The sequence below is a fragment of the Micromys minutus genome, assembly GCF_963924665.1.
Source record: "Micromys minutus genome assembly, chromosome: X".
NCBI lineage: Eukaryota > Metazoa > Chordata > Mammalia > Rodentia > Muridae > Micromys > Micromys minutus.
In genome coordinates, this window is record NC_137970.1 from 96,838,155 (window position 1) to 96,857,894 (window position 19,740).

Sequence of the window (19,740 nt, forward strand, 5' to 3'; positions counted from 1 at the left end):
GGCACTATTAGAAGGTGAGGCTCTGTTGGTGTAGCCTTGTTGGAGTATGTGTCTCAAAGTGGGTATGGGCTTTAAGACCCTTTTCCTAGCTGCCTCAAAATCAGTCTTCTGTTTCCCTTAAGATGAAGATAAAAATCTCTCAGCTCCTTCTGAACCATGCTTGCCTGGATGCTGCCATGCTCCCACCTTGATGATAATGAGCTGAACCTCTGAACCTGTAAGCCAGGCCCATTAAATGTTGTCCTTATAAGAGTTGTCTTGGATCAATGGGAGAAGAGGCTTTTGGTCCAGTGAAGGCATGTTCTCCCAGTGTAGGGGAATGCCAGGGAGCTGTGGTGGGAAAGGGTGGTTGAAAGTGGTAGCACCTTCATGGAAGAAAGTGAAGGGGGAGGGGGAATGGGAGTGGGGAAAAAGGCAGTAACATCTGAAATGCAAATATGGAGAGTATCCAATTAAAAAACATCAAAAATAGTAGTCTTGATCATGGAATCTGTTCATAGCATTAACAATCCTAACTAAGACAGTACTTGGTACTAGGGATTAAGGTACTGCTCTGATAGGCCTGAAAATGTTTGGAAGTGTATGGGTTTTGGACTTTTGGTTTTGGAATGCACTAGAATGTGATATATGGGGTTTAATGGGCTACCCTAGTAGGAATATGGAAGACTTTGTTACTGAGAGTGATTTAAAATGTGAAGAGCTACTTTAAGAGGTTTCAAAGGAGATAGCTTTTATGATGGGCCTAGAGACTATTTTTGTGCTATTTTGGTGAAGAAAGTGACTGATTCTGCCATTGTCCAAAGAGTCTGCCTGAGGCTAAAGTGTGAAGTTTTAGATTAATTGCTTTGGCAAAGGAAATATCAAAACAGCCTGGTATAAATTTCTATTTTTTGGTTACAGAAGTTCATTCTTATAAAGTACATTTAAATGAAAAGAAATACGCTGAGGAAAAAACAAATTTGTAGAGTTCAAGTAATAATAAAAGGGCACTAGGATGTGAAATGGAGCTGAATCTTTTGTTCAAGGACATAAAGACATAAAGGGACTGGTGATCTCAGGGCAATATCACACCCAACTAAGCTTAATGTTGTGTTTGCAGTTAAAGAAGCAATCGTTTAGACTTTTAATGTGGAATAAACTACATTCCAAAAATGGATCACATACTTGTAATCCAGGTCTTGAAGTTGGAAGACACAGGCTTTTGATTTGAAATAGTGCCCATGAAAAGCTTAGCTCTAGGCAAGGTGATATATACTTTTAATCTCAGGAGACAAAGCCAAGCAGATCTCTGAGTTCAAGGCCAGCCTAATACAGAGCAAGATCTAGATGAAGTAAAGCTTAAACCCTGGTATGGTAGCACACAATTTTAATCACAACATTGAAGAAAGAGCCATGCAGATCTCCGAGTTCAAGGTCAATCTACAGAGCAAGTTTCAGGAAAGCCAAGCTTAGGTGGTAAGAGAGTTGGAAAATAGAAAGCTGGCAATAGAATGGAGGTAGAACATATTCCAGCCACACCAAACAGCAGCACTTAGCAGCTTTTGCCATGTGGCTCTGGATTCAGAGTCAGGAATGGAAGGAAATTCCGGGTCAATTGATGTTGGTTAGGTGCAGCTAAGAAATTAGTGTTGATAAAGAAGAGACCAGCATCACTGAGATGAAATCTCCTGGGAAATATTTTCTGAGAATATAAAGAAGCTGTGCTCCAGAAAGCCAAGGTTATGCTTTATGCAGCAACTGAAGTTGGTAATAGTATGAGAATCACCCACATGGTACTGTTTTGAAGATATGAAGGGGTCATGCAGAGCAGCTTAAGTTTAGTCCTATGAGATAGCAAAGTCATTGGTAAAGGTGCAGCCTCAGTTGCAGTAGATGGCTGAGGCCTGAAGTGGTCAAAGCAAGATGTTTAGGCTTGGACCATGAAGAGAACCTATGAGAAGCAATTGATGACTCCTAATTTCAGTTGAAGACCTCAATGCATTGGAGGTGCCAGTACCATGGGATGATCACCAAGAACAGGAGCAGCAGTGAAATGGAATCAACCAACGTGAATTTTAGACATTGGAACAAGAAGCTGTGAAGCTGAAGTTGCCTTGGAGACCCCAAGATATTAACAACACCAAAACCATAAGATTCCTGCTGAAGAAAGCTGCTAACAGGGAGCAGCACCAGCCCAAGAGAAAGTACTTCATTATAGCCAACAAAGATGAAAGAGGAGATCTGAAGACTGCGTTGAGATCATACTTAGAGATATAGAGGTTGGAGTTTGTTCAGCGGGTTTCCTGTCTTGCTTTGGGGATTATAGTTAAGTGATTGAATGAATCTCAGAAGAGACTTTGAACTTTGGACTTTTAACATTGTTGATACTGCTATCAACTATAGGTAACTTTGCAAATGTATTAAAGTGCAGGAGGCACAGAAATATACACCTTAGGTGAATTCATGTATGAAAGGTTCTGTAAATTTATATGTACCTCTGCCTGCTTGCATTTAAGAAGCATACTGTTTCCTGGAAGTTGACCACCACCTCTCTACGTCTTATATTCTTTCGCTTCCACATTGTTTCTTATGCTTTGCAGTGAGTGGTATGTCATAGGCATCCCATTTAGGACTGGGGATTCCTAGGTCTGTCTCTGTCCATACAAACTCAATACAAACAAAATCCCAACATGGTAGCAAGGTAGTAGGTACAAAATATCACTCATAAGAAAGTATTGAGTTTTGATAGCTGCTGGGAGAAAGGAAGGCGGTTTTATTTATGGGTTGACATTTAGTATATAGTCCATATTCCATGGTAAGTCTCATGCTTAAGAGTAGTTGACCAACATAAACTGGACTTTATTTGAGATAGAGAAAAAGATCATGGCATTGTGTGGTTAGAAAAGTGGAGAAATATCTTGTAGGAGTTGAGGGAAGATGATCAATATAATAAAAATGTGTTTGACAGAATTCTTAAAAAATTTATAAAAACATTATTTTCTAAGTGAGACATAAAAATGTTATTTGTATAGTATATTTTATAGTATCAGACAGAAGGTTTGTTAAAATAATTAATTGAGAGAAATCCTTATTTGCCTGTCTTGCAGCAGTTACTGAAGCACGTTCTATAGTTCAGGTTGAAAAACACTTGTGTATACAGTATCTGAATAAGCCAAATTCTGTGGAATCATAATGAGTATCAAATGAGTATGACCTCAGAAGTTTACTATTTCTCATTTTTCTAAGAGACAAACTGCTGAGGCATACAGACTACTTAACACAGAAAAAGTTTCTTTCAATACAGATGATTTCCACAGTCATTTCAGTCTCTTAGTTTGCTTCATGTAACTAGAGAAATGGGAATGTTGGCAGCCAGAAATTTTATTGAAACAATCAGCTGTACACAGTCACTCATACAAACATATACACAGACACAAACACACACACACACACACACACACAAACACACACACACACAGACACACACAGACACACAGTTTTTTGGTAGTAAACATGCAGAAATGGTTAGTGTGTAAGTAAAATCCATTAGAGAAAATTTTGCTGTTAAACATTGTTTATTTAAATGCACTATTAAAAAGTATACATTCCATATTTATAAAAAGGAACAGACTAAAAAATACTGTACATAAGCTGAAGAGATTGTTAATTATTATCATCACTTTTAAATGGTATCATACTTATCTTTCATTTGTAACAATAATTATATGATTTTTTTTAATGATGGAAACAAAGTCATTCTTTGATCTAATTAATTATAGAAAAACTTTACTGAGGTGTTGATTAGCTCTCTAGCTAAAATTCTGGATAATTATTTATCAATCTAAAATTATTTATGATTTTTAAAGAGCATTGAATTCATTTTTCTCAAAATTCTAACTAGAGAACCAGAAAATGGAAGACAGAAATATATCCAATGATTTCCACTGCAATAACTTTTGAAAATCATCTTGTTTGGTTATTGAAATTATCTCTTCTGTTTAGAAAATATGATAAAATTTTATTTTATTGATCATAAATATTTCTTTGCATAAAATGAATGCATTTTGGGAAGCAAAGTAAAAGAACATGAAACAACAGCAGGAGAAAGTTGTGAAAGTCTAGAGTCAAATATACACTAGAGAGTGAGCCAGCAGGGAGCCAGCGGTGAACCAGCATGCTCCAGGGAACTAGCAACCCTGCATTGGACTATTTCCAGCCAGACAACACGGAGTGAGGAACCACACTCAGACCACCCGCCACCAGGAACAGCATTGAGCCAGCAGTGAGACAGCTGTGATCCAGGGACACAGGTCTGAAACAGCAGTGAACCACCACCAGTGAGCCAGCTGTGAGCCAGCAGTGATCAAGGGGTGATCCAGCAGTGATCCAGGGACACAAGACTAACAACAAGATGGCAAGAAGAAAGGGAAAGAACATACCCCAAGGAAACCAAGACAACCTGGCAACAACAGTACCCAGCTCTCCCATCACAACAAACAGCGGAATGCCAAGCACACCAGAAAAAGAAGACACGACCTAAAATCATACTTCAAGATGTCGATAGAGGTCTTTAAAAAAGAACGGGAGGAAAAGCAGAAAGAATTAGAAGCTTTTAAAGAGGAAACAAGAAAAACACTCAAAGAACTCAAAGAACTAGAGGAAAACAGAATCAAAAAGATGAAGGAATGAAAGAAGGAATTTAAAACAGAAATTGACACAATAAAGAAAACACTAAAAGAGAGAACCCTAGAGGTAGAACACCTAAAAAAGAAATCAGGAGTCACAGAAGCAAGCATTTCCAATAGACTACAAGAGAGAATCTAGGGGGCCAAAGACAACATTGAAAACATACACAAAACAGTCAGAGAAGATGCGAAAACCAAAAAGCTCTTAACCCAAAATGTCTAGGAGATCCAGGACACAATGAGAAGACCAAACCTAAAAATAATAGGAATAGAAGAGGGCGAAGAATATCAACTAAGAGGCACAGTAAATATCTTTAACAAAATCATAGAAGGAAACTTCCCTACCCTTAAATATGAGATGACCATGAGCATAAAACAAGCCTACCCAACTCCAAAAAGATTGGATCAGAAAAGAAATTCCTCCCGACACATAATAGTCAAAACACCAAGTGCCCAAAGCAAAGAAAGAATACTAAAAGCAGTAAGGGAAAAAGGCCATGTAACATATAAAGGCAGACCAATCAGAATCACACCCGATTTCTCAACAGAGACTATGAAAGCTAGAAGAGCCTGGACAGACATCATGCAGACCCTAAGAGAACACAAGTGCCAGCCAAAGCTGCTATACCCAGCAAAACTCTCAATCACCATAGAGGGAGAGACTAATATTCCAAGAGAAAACTAAATTTACACAATATCTGACAACAAACCCAACACTACAATGAATTATAGGTGGAAATCCGATTACAACGAGGGTAACTACATCCTAAGAAAAACAAAAAAACTCCTAAGCAAGAAAACCAAAAGAAGAAAGACATACAGGCACATTCAACCTCCAAAAGCAAAAATAGCAGGAAACAGTAACCACTATTCCTTGATATCTGTTAACCTAAATGGACTCAATTCCCCAATAAAAAGACATAGACTATCAGACTGGATACATAAACAAACCCAGCAATTTGTTGCATACAAGAAACTCATCTCAGAGACAAAGACAGACGCTATCTCAGAGTAAAAGGGTGGGAAAAAAACTTCCAAGCAAATGGCACCAAGAAGCAAGCTGGAGTGGACATTCTAATAATCGAATAACCAAAAATTATCAAAAAATATAAAGAAGGACACTTTTTACTCATTACAGGGGAAATTTGTCAGGAGGAAATCTCTATCCTTAACATATATGCTCCAAATACAAAAGCACCAATATTCATAAAAGAAACCCTACTAAAGCTCAATAAAAAAACATTGCACCCCACACAATAATAGTGGGACATCTCAATATCCTACTCTCACCAATGGACAGATCAGGGAAACAAAAACTGAACAAGAATACTGTAAAACTAGCCGAGGTCATAAACCAACTGGAATTAATAGATATCTACACAACATATCATCCTAAAAAAAAAAGAATACATCTTCTTCTCAGCACCTCATGGCACCTTCTCAAAAACTGACCACATAATTGGTCACAAAATGAGCCTCAATAGATATAAGAAGATTGAAATACCCCCGTGCATCCTCTCAGATCACCATGGTCTAAGGCTGGTGTTTAACAACAACAAAGACAACAAAAAGCCCACATACACATGGAAACTAAACAATGCTCTATCAAACAACAGCAGGGTCAAAGAAGAAATAAAGAAAGAAATTAAAGATTATCTAGAATTCAATGAAAATGAAAACACAACATACCCAAACCTATGGGATTCAATGAAAGCTGTACTAATAGGAAAACTCATAGCTCTGAGTGCTTCCAAAAAGAAACTGGAGAGAGCATACATTAGCAACTTGACAGCACAGCTGAAAGCTCTAGAACAAAAGGAAGCCTATACACCCAAGAGGAGGAGACAGCAAGAAATAATCAAACTTAGGTCAGAAATAGACCAAATAGAAACAAAAAGAAGAATCAAAATAATCAACAAAACCAAGAGCTGGTTCTTTTAGAAAATCAACAAGATTGATAAACCCTTAGTCAGACTAACTAGAGGGCGAAGAGAGAGTATCCAAATTAACAAAATCAGAAAGGAAACTGGAGAAATAACAACTGAAACTGAGGAAATTCAAGAAATCATCAGATCCCACTACAAAAGCCTATAATCAACAAAGCTGGAAAATCTGGAAGAAATGGATGAATTCCTAGAAAGATACAAGATACTAAAGTTAAATCAGGACCAGGTAAACCATCTAAATAATCCCCTAACACCTAAAGAAATAGAGACAGTAATCAAAAGACTCCCAACCAAAAATAGCCCAGGTCCAGATGGCTTTAGTGCAGAATTTTAGCAGACATTTATTGACTACCTAATACCAATCAACACTCTCCAAAATATTCCACAATATAGAATCAGATGGAAAACTACCTAACTCATTAACAATAACTCTCCTTCCTAAACCACAAAGAGACCCTACATGGAAAGCGAACAAACCTCAGACCAATCATACTTATGAACATTGATGCAAAAATACTCAACAAAATCCTTGCAAACAGAATCCAAGATCACATCAAAACAATCATTCACCATGATAAAGTAGGCTTCATCCCTGGGATGCAGGGATGGTTTAATATACGGAAATCCATCAATGTAATCCACCATATAAACAAACTCAAAGAGAAAAACCACATGGTTATCTGACTAGATGCTGAGAGATCATTTGACGATATTCAACACCCCTTCATGTTAAAAGTCTTGAAAAGAACAGGAATCCAAGGCCCATACCTGAACATAATAAAAGCAATATACAGCAAACCAACAGCCAACATCAAACTTAACAGTGGTAAACTTGAAGCAATCCCACTAAAATCAGGGACTAGACAAAGCTGCTCACTCCCTCCCTACCTATTCAACATAGTACTGGAAGTCCTGGCCAAAGGATTTAGACAGCATAAGAAAATCAAAGGGATACACTTTGGAAAGGAAGAAGTAAAAGCATCACTATTTGCAGATGACATGATAGTGTACTTAAGTGACCCCACAAATTCCACCAGAGAACTCCTACAGCTGATAAACAAGTTCAGCAAAGTAGCTGGACATAAAATTAACTCAAACAAATTAGTAGCCTTCCTATATTCAATAGACAAACATGTGGAGAAAGAAATTAGGGAAAAGGTACCCTTCACAATAGTCACAAAAACTATGAAATACCTTGGTATGACTCTAACTAAGAAGGTGAAGGGCCTGTATGACAAGAACTTCAAAACTCTAAAGATGGAAATCCAGGAAGACCTCAGAAAATGGAAAGATCTCCCATGCTCATGAATTGGAAGGATCAACATTTTAAAAATGGCCATCTTACCAAAAGAAATCTACAGATTCAATGCAATCCCCATCAAAATTCCAACCCAGTTCTTTACTGAGTTGAAAAGAGCCATGTGCAATTTCATCTGGAATAACAGATGACCTAGAGTGACGAAATCCATCCTCAAGAACAAAAAAAACATCTGGAGGAATCACTATCCCTGACCTCAAGCAATATTATAAGGCAATTGTGCTGAAAACTGCATGGTACTGGTACAGAAATAAGCACATGGATCAATGGAATAGAATAGAAGATCCATAAATGAACCCTCACACATATGGTCATCTGATTTTTGACAAAGGAGCTGTAAACATTCAGTGGAAAAAGGACAGCCTATTCAACAAATGCTGTTGTTCCAACTGGCAGTCAGCATGCAGAAGAATGAAAATAGACCCTTTCTTATCTCCTTGTTCAAAACTCAAGTGCAAGTGGATCAAAGACCTCCACATTGAACCAGGTACACTGAAACTATTAGATTAGAAAGTAGTTAAAACCTTAGAACTCATAGGCACAGGAGAAAATTTCCTAAACAGAACACCAATAGCTTGAACTCTTTGTTCAAAGATTGTCAAATCGGACTTAATGAGATTGCAAAGTTTCTGTAGGCGAAAGACACTCTCATGAAAACAAAACGGCAGCCAAAAGTGTGGGAAAAGATATTTACCAACCCCACATCAGATAGAGGCCTAATATCCAAGATATACAAAGAACTCAAAAAGTGAGATACCAGATAATCAAACAACCCAATTAAAAAATGGGGTACAGACTTAAACAAAAATTTCTCAATTGAGGAATATTGAATGGCTGAGAAACATCTAAGGAAGTGCTCGACATCCTTAGCTGCCAGGGAAATGCAAATCAAAACAACCCTGAGATCCCACCTCACACCAGTCAGATTGGCCAAGATCCAAATCTTAGTAGACAATAGATGTTGGTGAGGATGTGGAGAAAGAGGAACACTTCTCCACTGCTGGTGGGGTTGTAAACTGATACAACTACTCTGGAAATCAGTCTGGCGGTTCCTCAGAAAAATGGACATAGTACTACCTGAAGACCCAGTTATTCCACTTCTGGGCATTTACCCCAGAGATGCTCCATCATACAACAAAGATACATGCACCACAATGTTCATTGCAGCTCTATTTATAATAGCCAGAAGCTGGAAATAACCCACATGTCCTTCAGTAGATTAATGGATACAAAAATTGTGGTACATTTACACAATGGAGTACTACTCAGCTATCAGAAACAATGGTTTAAAAAAATTCTTAAGAAAATTGTTGTATCTAGAGAATATCATCCTGAATGAGATAACCCAGTCACAAAAGAACAGACATAATATGCAGTCACTGATAATGGGATACTTACCCCAGAAAGCTCTGAACACCCCAGAAACAACTCACAGAGGGTGTGAATTGCAAGAAAAAAGAAAAAAAAAGAATATATTTTAATTAAAATAGAACTGTATCACATCCCACTTTCCTTCCTACAGCCCCTCCCAGTTTCTATCCTATCCCCTCAAATTAATAACATCTTTTCCTATATTATTGTTACATTTATACATATGTGTATGTATGTGTACCCACAAATACTTAATTACAACCTCATAAAAATGTATTCATATACTTTTATGCAAAAATGCTTAAAAATCTGTACTTTTATCTTTTTTTTTAAAGTTAAAAAAAACAAAAAAAACCCAAATATACACTAGAATTGGGATTTTGTTTTGCAGTTACTCAGAAGATACATTTACATATATAATCCAAGATATACAAGATAAATATATAATACAAGATATACAAGATACAGTTTGAATAACAATATTCAAATGGAAAAATGTTAATGTATGAAAAGAAGAAATTTAAAAAATTATTACAATTAAAAATTAAATGAACACTATAAATTCTATTACTTTTACATTACTGTGATTGATAATTCTATTGTTCTTATTCATGCTGCCTATTTACATAACATTTTTTCCAAATACTGCGGTTCATATAGGCTTACATATTTGAAGACTTGTTGCCCAGTTAATGGCACTCTCTAGGGAGCTTTAGGAAATATATGGCTGTCTCAAGAAAGTGTATCTCTGGAGAAGGGCTTTGAATGTAAATACACTTGCTGTACATCCATTTTACTATTTCCTACATGTGATTAAAGATATGATCTTTGAGCTTCCTGCTCCTCTTTCCATGTCTGACAGGTAATGCTATAGGTCCATTCAAGATGGACTCTTATCCTCTCAACTTGTAATGTTCTACAAAGTTGCTTTGGTCTTGATAATTTAATCAAAGCAACAGGTCTTTGTGGTGGTTAGTATGAAAATAACCCACATAGGACTTATAAGAAGTGGTGTGATTAGGAGGTGTGACCTTGCTGGAATATGTGTGGTCTTGTTGGAGGAAGTGTTTTTCTGGTGGTAGGCTTTGAGGTTTCAGTTGCTAAAGGCAGGGTCAGTGTCTCTTTCTCTCTTTTTCTTCCTGATGATCCAGATACAGACTTCTTTGTTCTTCTCCAGTACCAGGTATGCCTGCATGAAGCCATGCTTCTTGCCATAAAAAGAGTGGGCTAAAAGTGTGAACCTATAAGAAAGCCCAACTTAAATGTTTAACTTTATGAGTCAACTATTAATTTATTTTTATGAATAATTTTTGAAGCCTTTCTCTTGTCACATCAAATCCATACTTTCCGGATATTGCTAAAACAGTTTCCTGAATTAACTCTTTTATTCTCCTGTACTAATTCTTTTTTTTTTTTTGTCAGGATCCACGACGTTTATTCAGTATATTGCATAGTGAAAAGAATCTAAGTGAATCTTGGAAGCATGTACAAATCTCTTCTCAGTTATATACAGAACACTACTGTAGTTATTTAAATGACCAGTTTCCAAATGTCTATAAATGTATCACTATGATTGTTAGTTATTATTTTCCAGCCTGGCTCTCGCTATGGTAAACCAGGGTAGTCCCTATCCTGCCTTAGGCTGTCAAATGCTAAATTTATAGATGTGTGATTTCATGATTTCAATTTTATTTTTTTTAACATGGAAACAGATTTCATGTGGAGTATAGAATAAGCATAATGATATGTGAATACCAAAAATTTCTACAAGGCTATAATCTTACCTCTTCGATTATTAATGATTTAAGGGCCAGGTATACCACACTCTGAGAGAGTTTTTTTTTTTTTTTTCATTAGAAGGACAGAGGCTTAATTTTTTTTTTTTTTTTTTGCCTTTGTTTTTCTTGAGCTTCATATAGCCTGTGAGTTGTTTCTGGGGTGTTCAGAGATTTCTGGGATTAGTATCCAATTATCAGTGACTGCATATCATGTCTGTTCTTTTGTGACTGGGTTAACTCACTCAGGATTATATTCTCTAGATGCATCCATTTTATTAAGAATTTCATAAAGTCATTGTTTCTGATATCTGAGTAGTACTCCATAGTGTAAATATACCACAATTTTTTTATCCATTCATCTACTGAATGACATCTGGGCTCTTTCCAGCTTCTAGTTATTATAAATAGGGCTTCTATGAACCTTGTGGTGCATGTGTCTTTATTGTATGTTCTAGCATGTCTGGGGTCTATGCCCAGAAGTGAAATAACTGGGTCTTCAGGTAGAACTATGTCCAATTTTCTGAGGAACCACAAGACTGATTTCCAGAGTGGTTGTACCAGTTTACAACTCCAACAACAGTGGAGAAATGTTCCTCTTTATCTGCATCCTTGCCAGCATCTCCTGTCATCTGAGTTTTGGATCTTGGCCAATCTGACTAGTGTGAGGTAGAATCTCAGGGTTGTTTTGATTTGCATTTCCCTGATGGCTAATGATGTTGAGCACTTCCTTATATGCTTCTCAGCCATTCGATATTCCTCAATTGAGAACTTTTTGTTTAGCTTTGTACCCCATTTTTAAATAGAATTGTTTGTTTCTCTGGTGTCTAATTTCTTGAGTTCTTTGTATACCTTAGATATTAGGCCTCTATCAGATGTGAGGTTGGTAAAGATGTTTTACCACTCTGTTGGCTGCCTTTTTATTTTCTTGACAGTGCCCTTAGCCTTATAGAAACTGAAATCTCATCAATTCCCATTTGTTGATCTTTGACCTTAGAGCATAAGCAATTGGTATTCTGTTGAGGAAATTTTCCCCTGTGCCTATGTGTTCTAAGGTTTTCCCTACTTTCTCTTCTAATAGTTGTAGTGTACCTGGTTTATTGTGGAGACCTTTGATCCACTTGCACTTGAGTTTTGTACAAGAAGATAAAAAATGTTGTATTACCATTCTACTACATGCTGAGTACCAGTTGAATTAACACCATATGTTGAAGATGCTATCTTTTTTCAATTGGATGTTTATAGCTCCTTTGTCAAAAGTCAAGGGACCATATGTGTTAGGGTTCATTTCTGGACCATCTATTCTATTCCATTGATCCATGTACCTATCTCTGTACCAGTATCATGCTATTTTTAACACAATTGCCTTGTAATATAGCTTGAGGACAGGGATGGTGATTCCCACAGATGTTTTCTTGTTGTTGAGGATAGGTTTCACTATTTTAGGTCTTTTGTTATTCCAGATGAAATTGCGCATTGCTCTTTCCAACTATATGAAGAATTGGGTTAGAATTTTAATAGGACTTGCATTATTGCTTTTGGTAAGATGGCCATATTTACAATGTTGATCCTTCCAATCCATGAGCATGGGAGATATTTCCATCTTCTGAGATCATCCTTGATCTCCTTCTTCAGAGATTTGAAGTTCTTGTTATACAGGTCCTTCACTTGCTTAGTTAGAGTCAGACGAAGGTATTTCATATTTTTTGTGATTATTGTGAAGGGTATCTTTTCCCTAATTTCTGTCTCTGCATGTTTGTCCTTTGAGTAGAGGAAGACTACTGATTTGTTTGAGTTAATTTTATATCCAGGCACTGTGCTGAACTTGTTTATCAGCTGTAGAAGTTTTCTGGTTAAATTTTTGGGGTCACTTATGTACACTATCACGTCATCTCCAAATAGTGATATTTTTACTTCTTCCTTTCTAATTTGTATCCTTTGATTTCTTTTTGTTGTCTAATTTCTCTGGCCAAGACTTCTAGTACTATGTTGAATAGGTAGGGTGAGAGTGGGCAGCCTTGTCAAGTCCCTGATTTTAGTGGGATTGCTTAAAGTTTCCCACCATTAAGTTTGATGTTAGGTATTGTTTTCCTTTATGTTGCTTTCATTATGTTTAGGTATGGGCCTTGGATTCATGTTCTTCCAAGTCTTTTAACATGAAGGGGTGTTGAATTTTGTCAAATGGTTTCTCAGCATCTAATAAGATGACCATGTGTTTTATTCTTTCTTTGAGTTTGTTTATATGGTGGATTACATTGATGGATTTCTGTATATTACACCATCCCTGCATCCTAGGGATGAAGCCTACTTGATCATGGTGAATGATTGTTTTGATGTGTTCTTGGAATTGGTTTGCAAAGATTTTGTTGAGTATTTTTTCATCAATATTCATAACTGAGATTTGTCAGAAGTTCTCTTTCCTTGTAGGGTTTTTGTGTGGTTTAGGAATGAGGGTTATTGTGGCCTAGAAAAATGAGTTAGGTCGTCTTCTATCTGACTCTATTTTGTGGAATATTTTTGAGAATATTGGTATTAGGTTTTCAATAAATGTCTGATAGAATTCTTCACTAAACTTATCTTGACGTAGGCTTTTTTGGGGGGGGGGGACTTTTTGATGGCTGCTTCTATTTCTTTATGTGTTATGGGATTATTTAGATGGTTTACCTGGTCCTGGTTTAACTTTTCTATCTGGTATCTGTCTAGGAATTTATCCATTTCCTCCATATTTTCCAGCTTTGTTGAGTATACATTTTTGTAGTAGGATTTGATGATTTCTTGAATTTCCTCAGTTTCAGTTGTTATGTCTCCACTTTCCTTTCTGATTTTGTTAATTTGGATACTCTCTCTTTGTCCTCTAGTTAGTCTGGCTAAGGGCTTATCAATTTTGTTATTTTTTTCAAAGAACCAGCTCTTGGTTTTGTTGATTCTTTCAATGGTTCTTTTTGTTTCTGCTCTGAGTTTGATTATTTCTTGCAGTCTACTCATCTTTGGTGTATTTGTTTCCTTTTGTTCTAGAGCTTTTCAACAGTGCTGATCCTCTACTAATTCTTATCTCAGAGGCTTACTGACTCCATTTGCTAACCTAGGTCTAGTCCTGTTAGCTTCTGGCTTTGTTTAATTTTTTTGACTGAATTGCTCTGCTTAGAAAAAATGCCTCTTAATTCTACACACTTAACTGCACTGAAGGCATTAACTGAAGGGGTGCACAAAGTCAACTGAATTCAATTGAACTGAACCAAACTGTACTGAACTGAACTGAACTGATCTAACTGATCTGCCCAACCTTTCTGACTCACTCTGTGCTGTTCTTTTCTGTCTGCTCTCATAACAGTTGGGCATATTCTATCTGTGATTCATTCTGTCAGATTTTTCTCTGAATTAAACATTTTGTCTGATACTCAGTTAGACATCATTTTCAAGCATGGTTGCTTTTTCTACAGGCTAAATTTAACCTCATTGTTTGAAATTAAAGGTGTGTGCTAAAGACATGGTTTTATTTAATCCAGATGGATTAAGGGTATATGCTATGAACTCAGACAGTTTTTCCAGTGCACACAATCTTTTGATTCACAGTGTGATCAAATATCCTGGAACAGGAATGTGTTCTGTGTTCTATTTCTGGTATAAAAGGATTAGATTGGCATTTTACAAAAGCAAGAGGCCAGGTTTCTATAGCATAGTCACTTTCATTAAATTTAATTTGATCACCATTATTAGAAACCTCAAAACTTATATATGGAATTATCTTGAAAGAAGCCAATAATGATTATCAACTGGAACATGGAGTAGGGACTTACAATCTGATTCTGCAAAGAACCATATGGAAAACAGTGCAAATTGATTAAGGTTTGATTAGGGTTAGTATCTTCTAAAATTTGCCATTGCCACATGGAATTAGATATAAACAATTATATGAATGAATATGGCTCTATTTAAAGTATTAATACTTTTCAATGAGATAGGGTCTTTATATGTACAGCAGACTATACGTAATTTAATTTAGTATTTAGTTCGAGGTAACCTGGAACTCCTCTGCTGGTGCCTTGAGCTGACAGAACTGGTATATCCCTCCAAGAGTACAGATCCTTCTTTTTCTTGAGACAGGCTCTTGCCTGGTACTGTCAATTGAAACCAGAGTGGCCTTAAGCATATATTGATCCTCTCATCTTTCTCTCTCTGATACCAATATTACATTTATCTAATTATTTTATCTTTTATCTAACTATTTTTATGCAGCATAGGTACTAAGCTTATCTGACCTTAGGCTGAAGTTTGCTAAACTCTGTAGACTCCATTCCACTTAGGCCATTTTACCAAATTACGAACAAAAATAAGTGGACTAATTGGCAAATTAATGAAATAATCATAAGAATGAGTAAATGAATACATGAAAATAAACAAGTAGATATATCACTAGTATTTTCTCTTGTAAAATATGTTACTCTAAAACAGACAAAAAGATGGATTTGGTTACCACTAAAATAAATTGTGGATAAGTGAATTTAGGGGAAAAAATTACTATTTTATTCACACCCTTTTCAAAATTATTAGAAATAACATCCTCAGCCAATTTTATTCATATACTAGCTATGAATGTGAATCTTGCATGGTAATAACATAGACAGAAGGCAAGAAGTACATATTCCAGGTTGTCATTTCTTCACAGGAGACTATAATTCAACAATAGTTCTAAATAGTATATGAATCAATTCACTTTGAAAGTAGTCCAGTTATTATATACCATTTTGACATTTTGTTCTATTGACAATGTCTTTTTCCTTACAGAAGCTTTGCATTCTTATGAGGTTCTATTTGTTGATTATTGATCTTAGAGCATAAGCCATTGGTGTTCTGTTAAAGAAATTTTCCTCTGTGCCTATGTGTTCAAGGATCTTCCCTGCTTTTTCTTCTATTAGTTTCAGTGTATTAGAATTACTATGGAGGTCCTTGATCTACTTAAACTTGAGCTTTGTACAAAGAGATAAAAATGGTTCGATTTGCCTTCTACATGCTGGCTGCCAGTTGAACCAGCACCCATTTGTTGAAAATCCTGTCTCTTTTCCACTGGATGTTTTTAGCTCCTTTGTCAAAGATCAAGGGATGATAGGTGTGTGGGTTCATTTCTGGGTCTTCAATTCTATTGCATTTATTTAAGTGCCTGTCTCTGTTCTGATATCATATAGCCTTTATCACGATTGCTCTGTAATATAGTTTGAGGTTAAGGATCGTGATTCCCCCAGAGGTTATTTTATTTTGAGAATGGGTTTTGTTATCCTGGGATTTTTTTGTTATTTCAAAGGAATTTGAAAATTTCTCTCTCTAACTCTATGAAGAATTAAGATGGAATTTTCATGGATACTGCATTGAATCTGTAGATTTCTTTTGGTGAGATGGCCATTTATTTTTACTACAAAAATCCTTCCAATCCTTGCGCATGGGAGACCTTTCCACCTTCTGAGATCTTCTTCAACTTCTTTTTTCAGAGACTTATTGTCCTTTTCATATAGATCTTTCACTTTATTGGCTAGAGTCTCACAACAAGTTATTTTATTTTGTTTGTGACAATTGTGAATTGTGTTGTTTCTCTCGTTTCTTTCTCAGCCTGTTTATCTTTTTGAGTAGAGGAAGGATACTCTTTTGTTTGAGTTAATTTAATATCTAGACAATTTGCTGAAGTTGTTAATCAGGTTTGTATGTTCTCTGGACGAATTTTAGCATTACTTAAGTATACTATCACATCATCTGCAAATAGTGATATTTTGACTCCTTCCTGTTTAATTTGTCTCACTTTAACCTCGTTTTTTTTTTTTTTTTCTCTAATTTCTCTGGCTAGGATTCCAAGTACTATATTTCAAAAGTAGGGAGAGAGTGGGCTGCCTTGTCTAGGCCCTGATTTTAGTGGGATTGCTTCAAGTTTCTCTCCATTTAGATTGATATTGGCTACTTGTTTCCTATATATTGCTTTTATTATGTTTAGGTATGGACCTTGAATTCCTGAACTTTCCAAGACTTTTAATATGAAGGGGTGTTGAATTTTATCAAATGCTTTCTCTGCATCTAATGAGATGATCATGTTGTATTTTTCTTTGAGTTTGTCCATATTGGGGTTTACGTTGATGGATTTACATATATTGAACCACCCATTCATCCCTGGGATGAACCTACTTAATCATGATATATGATCATTTCAAGGCATTTTTGGATTCGGTGTGTGAGAATTTTATTGAGTATTTTTGCATCGATGTTCATAAGGGAGATTGGTCTCACGTTCTTTTTCTTTGTTGGCTCTTTGTGGAGTTTAGGTATAAATGTAATTATTCTTAGAATAAATTAATCTCACAAAAATATCACCTAAATCAAATATGAGTGACATTCAATGTGTGACTCAATCTAAGAGAAATTATTTTTGTACTATAAATCTGTGGAATAAAACATTCATTTATGTAATACATAAGTCACAGGAATAATATGGAAAGCAACACTTGAAAAGATAGATATATAAACATAGGAAAGAAGAAATTACTGATTCGTTTAAAGCAAATCCAAAATGTTAAAATCCTAAAATAATTCTGTACTTGATGCTTAGCCATCCAGATTTAGTGGGGCAGAATATTAGTCTTCTAAACACAACAGGAATTTATCCTGAACCTTTGTAGTGTAAGCATTGAGCTCTAAGGTACTATCTAGTATCCCAATAGCATTACTAGGCCCATACAGTGTCTCTCACAGAAAAGAGTGATCTGACCACCACTCTCTTAGCAGCAGATACTAATAGTTTTACTAGTCTATAGTTTGGGAATTAACTAGACACCCACAAATCTGCGAGATAGTTGTTTAATAAGAGCACTGTGAAGTAGCCCTACTCCTCCAGATATCCACAATACTCCAATATATTCTTTTTAAAATATGGGAGGTCGGTCACACCTCTCCAGCCAATTGAATGAAGATTTCTCTGGAGGCGTAGCTGGAGAGGTCAAGCAAGATGGTAAGGGAGTTGGAGGGACAGAGTGCATGTGCAATCTTGCTGGCAGCTGATAATCCTTCTTGGAAGCCATCATTACTTCTTATATATTGTGCTTTGGTGTTTTGATGGTAAGGTCATTCTGTTTATTTATAAAATTCCATTAGTATCATTTTCCCATTGTTTTGATCCATACATACTGACATCCATTTAGGTTAGTATATTCACTGTCTTAATGAATTGTTGCTAGTATCCATAGTGCTGGGTAAAAGCAATTTTTTTGGCTACCCATTGGTGTTCTATCTTGAATAAAACTACTCATGATTTATGGAGTATTTATTAAAGTATTATTCACTGAAATCAACAGAGGAAACTGTGTAAGGGTATAACATTTGTAATGTAAATAAATAAAATATCCAATAAAAAAGAAATGCAAACTAAATAAATAGCTATCTGTAGATGAAGGATTCATAATATGAAATATATATAAAAGAAAATTGTATCACATGTTCAGAACATGGGAATCTTGAACATATTAAGACACCTGAAATTTAACAGTTATAGATTATCAAATATTGCATTTTTCAATAATATGAAGTGTCTGGGGTACTTACACTTGTGGAATGAAAAGCAATGCTTGCTGCCAAGAGATAAGGAAAGAAAGTAAGGGGGCATGTCTGACAAATGGGCCATGCAAAAAAATGTGTTCTAGATTTTTGGTATAAAAATATTACTTGCATTATACATTTACCATTTTCTAAATATTTTATTAGATATTCTCTGTATTTACGACTCATGTGTAAATTTTCACCATTTCACCATTCCTATCACACCTTCCCCACAAATTGTCTCCATGAAGGTGTTTCCTCTCCTAACTTCCCTCTCCTACCTCAGCACATTGGCCTACACTGGGGAAACAAGCCTTTGCTAGACCAATGTCCTCTATTCTCATTGATGCCAGACAATGCCATCCTCTGCTGCATATGTGCCTGGAGCCATGGGTCCCTCCATGTATACTCATTGGTTGGTGGTTTAGTCCTTTGGAGCTATGTTGGGTTTTGTTAGTTGATCATTTTGTTCTGCTCATGGGGTAGCAGACCCTTTCATTTCCTTCAGTCCTTTCTTTAGCTCCTTCACAGGTGTCACCATGTTCAGTCCAATTGTTAGATGCAATTATCGTCCTCTGTATCAGTATGGTTCTAGCAGAGCTCCTGAGGAGGCATCCATAACCGATTCCTGCCAGGAAGCAGTACTGAGCATCAGCAATAGTGCCTCATTTAGTAGCTGAATATGGGGTGGATCCCCAGGTGAGGCAGTCTCTGCATGATCTTTTCTCAATCCCTGCTACTCTATTTGTCCCTTTATTTCTTCTCATGAATGTGTTGTTCTTCCTTCTAAGGATTGAGGCATCCCCATTTTGGCTTTCCTTCTCTTTGAGCTTCATAATTTCTGTGAATTGTTTCCTGGCTATTCAGAACTTTTTTGGGTGCTAGTATCCACTTATCAGAGAGTACATACTATGAGTGTTCTTTTGTGACTGGGTTACCTCACTCAGGACGATAGCTTCAAGTTCTATCCGTTTGCCTAGGAGTTTCATGAAGTCATTTTTAATACTGAGTAGTACTTCATTGTATAAATGTACCACAATTTCTGTATTCATTCCTATGCTGAAGGACATCTGGGCTCTTTCCAGCTTCTGGTTAAT

The 19,740-nt window shown here is 36.2% G+C and overlaps 1 pseudogene across 1 annotated transcript in view; it reads left to right on the forward strand.

The window, feature by feature from the left end:
• The first annotated feature begins 17,980 nt into the window (after window positions 1-17,980).
• LOC308415147 (ADP/ATP translocase 2-like) overlaps window positions 17,981-19,740 on the forward strand; it is a 43,878-nt pseudogene continuing 42,118 nt past the window's right edge. Inside the window, exon 1 of the transcript in view lies at window positions 17,981-18,059. The product of the transcript in view is annotated as an ADP/ATP translocase 2-like (transcript). The remainder of the gene's footprint in view (window positions 18,060-19,740) is intronic.